The sequence below is a fragment of the Anomalospiza imberbis genome, chromosome 24 (genome assembly GCF_031753505.1).
Source record: "Anomalospiza imberbis isolate Cuckoo-Finch-1a 21T00152 chromosome 24, ASM3175350v1, whole genome shotgun sequence".
Classification (NCBI taxonomy): domain Eukaryota; kingdom Metazoa; phylum Chordata; class Aves; order Passeriformes; family Viduidae; genus Anomalospiza; species Anomalospiza imberbis.
This window is the reverse complement of record NC_089704.1, coordinates 1,245,695-1,249,873: the sequence shown is the minus strand read 5'-3', so window position 1 is coordinate 1,249,873 and position 4,179 is coordinate 1,245,695. Positions and strand designations below refer to the sequence as shown.

The 4,179-nt window shown below is 48.5% G+C and overlaps 1 long non-coding RNA gene across 1 annotated transcript; it reads left to right on the top strand.

Moving 5' to 3' along the window:
- Positions 1-332: 332 nt before the first annotated feature.
- On the top strand, positions 333-1,651 carry LOC137462166 (uncharacterized). The gene is made up of 3 exons (XR_010993609.1): positions 333-456; positions 717-759; positions 1,518-1,651. It is a non-coding gene; the product is annotated as an uncharacterized lncRNA (long non-coding RNA).
- The last annotated feature ends 2,528 nt before the right edge of the window (positions 1,652-4,179 follow it).

Sequence of the window (4,179 nt, the reverse complement as noted above, 5' to 3'; positions counted from 1 at the left end):
ATCATGGAGTCATGGAATCATGGAATCATAGAGTCATGAGACCATGGAGTCATGGGATCATGGAATCATGGAGTCACAGGATCATGGAGTCATGGAATCATAGAGTCATGGAATCATGGAGTCATGGAGTCATGGAATCATGGAGTCATGGAGTCACAGAGTCATGGAATTGTAGAATCACAGAACCATAGAATTATAGACTCATGAAATCATAGAGTCATGGAATCATGGAGTCATAAAAGAATCACAGAGTCATAAAAAACCCATAGAATCATAGGATTACAGAATCATGGAATGGCCTGGGTTGGAAGGGACCCTAAAGCCCACTCAGTTTCACCCCCTGCCCTGGGAAGGGACCCCTTCCTCTAGCCCAGGCTGCTCACAGCTCCATCCAACTTGGCCTTGGACACTTCCAGGGATAGAGCATCTACAACTTCAATGACACAACACCTGAAGGTGAGATGTCCCCAAAAGCAGGACCAGGAGTGTCCCTGTCCCACGGAGAACTGTGAACTGCCTCCTGACACCAAGGAATGCAAGAAGACACGGCCCCTGCCATTAACGGGCATTGCTCGTTATTAACCAATAACCAATGGATCTGTCAATATATGGGATTGGCTGAACACAAAGGGAAGGGCAGGGAAGTGCCCCAGTGGTGCCTCTGTCTCTCCCAGCTCTGTGTGCAGAGCAGAGCCTGATATTTTATTTATCCAAAGGCCAGCAGAGCCAGAAGGACATGGAGCTGAAGGGGGAGCCTGAGTGGGTTATTTTCATTTTTATGTCCATTAATGTCCATTAATGCAGCATCACTTTTAACTACTCAATCCTTCTCCTCACTGCAAAAATCCCTGCCCATTTCTCCTGCTGCAAACACAAACCCGGGCTCGGGATCAGCTCCTAGCAGCGAAAGTCTTTAACTATCCTTAATTAAAGGGCATTTGGGGAGCAAAGGCTCATGAGACATGGCAGCAGGAGAGTGTCCCTCTGTGCCAGGCTGTGACCTGTGATGCTGCTGGGGCAGGGCAGGTTGGTACCAGTGGGATTGACACGGGGAGGTTTCCTCATCCTCTGGATACCCTTTAATTGTGGTGATGGGCACATGGACACAGAGCAGATTTGTGGGGTTTTGTCTTTGGTTAGCAGGGAAAAACAGGCTCCATTTCCAGCTCTGAGCAATTCCTGGGCACATGTCCAACCCCAAATGCCAGCACTTTCATCCTGGACCAGAAGTTTTGGACATGAAGCATCACTTTTGGTGTGATGGTTATGTTTTTATTTGAATGCAACATCAGTTTTGACAAATATTCCACAAGAACAGCTGGATGCTGAGGGTTTCCTTTGTGCCCACAGATACTTCCATTGCATGAAGCCTTTTCCTCTCCAGACTTCAGGCATTTTGTCCTCAAGATGTGACATTCCACTTCAACCTTTGGTGACAGAGGAAGGGTTTCTTTTTCTCCCTTTTTTTTTTTTTTTTTTTTTTTTGGTTCCTAATTCCTCAATTTTCTCTCCTGCAGCACTCTTGGAAAAACCCTTATGGAGACAAATCTGTGCTGCCCACATATGGCTCCTAGAGCACTCAGAAATGCTCTTTCCCTGTGGCTGCAGCAATAAATGTTATTATATAGAAATGTTGTGTCATTCCTTTGTTAGAGCTGTGAAGGGACGGCAAAGGAGCTGCACTGCAGGTGGGGAGACACTGAGTGTGGGATATAGGGAGACTGAGTGTGGGGTTTGGGGAGACACTGAGTGTGGGGTTTGGGGAGATGTTGAGCTTGGGGTTCAGGGTGGCTCGAGCCACCCCGTCGTTGGGATTCAGAGCTCCTGGGGAGCAAACCTTCAGCATTCCCAGCCTCTCTCTGTGGGGTTAATCCATATCATGGCAGGCAGAGTTTTCATTGTAGTAAAGCAAACCCCTCCATGTCCTGGGTGTTCACCCAAAAGTCATTCCTTGAAGCAGGGTGACTTTGCACCTCTTCCCTCCTGTTCTCTTCCTTCATCCTGCTGTGCTGGAATGGATCCTGCCTGTTCCCAACCCTGCAGTGCCTGGCACATCCAAGCCTCTTCCAGCTCTTCAGTGCTGGTCCTTGATGGAACCCAAGTAGGGGCAGGTGGACAAAACCAAAAGGATCCCATGTCCAAGCCCTTTCCTGTCGGGAGGGTACAAACCCCTGGACTGTCCACCTGGTGGGTAGCAGGGTCTGGGCTCAGGACTTGGGGCAGCTCTGCCTGATGAACCCACTGTGCCCACCAGAAGAGAGGCAAAACGCCAGGAGGGAGATACAGGAACCAGGGGAGATGGAATGGCAAAGTGTGGGGTGGAGTGCCAGGGGTGGGATGCAAATACCAGGAGGGAGATGGAAGAACCAGGAATGGGGAGATGGAAACGGGAATGGGGAGATGGAAATGGGAATGGGGAGATGGAAACAGGAATGGGGAGATGGAAACGGGAATGGGGAGATGGAAACGGGAATGGGGGGTGGAAACGGGAATGGGGGGGATGCAAACAGGAATGGGGAGATGGAAATGGGAATGGGGAGATGGAAACAGGAATGGGGGGGATGGAAACGGGAATGGTGGGATGCAAACAGGAATGGGGAGGTGCAAATGGTAATGGTGAAATGGAAACAGAAATGCTGAGGTCCAAGCTCCAGGGATGAGATGGAAGCACAAAGACAGATGCAAACAGCAGAGGTGAGATGAGATGAGATGAGATGAGATGAGATGAGATGAGATGAGATGAGATGAGATGAGATGACCAGCAGTGAGAAGATGGAAGTTCCAGGAGGGACATGCCAGCACCTGGCAGGAGATGTAAAGCTGGAAGTCCCAGGGGTGAGATGGAAGTGTCAGGGGTGAGAGGGGAGCACCAGGAGCTCTTCACCTCTTCCTTGGATCTGGATCACAGCTCAAGCCTGCTGCCCTTTGGAAGGTTGTTTGGAAATCTGTGCTGGAGCTTGTTCCCAGCTCCAGAGGTGTGAGGTGATGCTTTCCCCGCCCCACTGCCCCCTACCTGGGCTCGCAGAGAGGCTTTGGGGCACAGCCGGAGGCTGAGACAGAGGGAAGGCTGGGCTCTGGGTGATCCTGGGAGGAGGCACAGAGATAAAAGCATCTCCTTCTTCCCTTCACAATTCACTGAAATCTGTGCACATTGAGTGCTTTGATATGGGAACAGCAATATCAAACACATCCTGGATCAGCTGGAATATGGCCAGGGGAAAATGAAGGAAAAAAGAAAATAGATGTGAAAATCCCTGTGAAGGCAAAGTGAACAGCAGCTAAGATTAATAAATTAAAAATACACAAGTCACCTTTGTCCTTCAGCGTCCTGGCTTGGACTGAGGGATGGGGAAAATTCCCTGTGTTTGTGCTCAGGGGGGTTAAAAGCTGCTGATTTACAGAGCCAAAGTGCAGCTCTGCATCCCCATAACGGCTCCCAAGGATCCAGCCAGGATGCAGAGCACTGCCGGCTCTCTGGAGTCCTTCCCAAAGGTGAAACATCCGCACTTCGAGGGCAGGCGATTCAGAGGGAAATGCCAGATGAATTCCACCGCATCCCTGGCTTTGGGTTGTTCATAAAGGGAAGGAAGGGAACGGCATCGGATCAACGGCGGCGTGCACAGCCCGACCTGACGATGCTAAAGAGATTATTGAAGCCTCAGGAATTCGGTTAGGGCTGGAATTGGCTAAATCAATCATTGCAAACCAGTTCTTCGATGATCTCTGCCCTCTTTTATTTGGTTTAGGAATCGCTCACGGTGGCACCGGGATTTTTACAAACTCTTATGCAAAACCCCAGTGTTAAGTGCAGGATTCCTCTCTCGTAAGGAGGTGTTAAAAATTCCCTTTCCAACCCAAACAAGACATTTTGGGTTTCTTTTTTACACAGGGGGACCTTTTCTGGTTCTTTAACAAAGGAATAAACTGATATATTTTTATTGACTTTCTTGTTCTTGAAAAACAGATTTTCGATAAAAACCTCTTTTACTTGTAAGCCATAAAAAAGGAAAGAGAAAGCAACCAAAACGCTGCAGGGGAAAATGTTATGAAATATCAAGGAAAACAACTTTCTATCATGTTTCTGATACTTTCCAAAATACTTCCTCTCCTGCTAAGAAGCAGGAAAGACAATTTGGGATCAAACTCATCCTATCTCTTTTTTATTCAGGGTTTTATTTG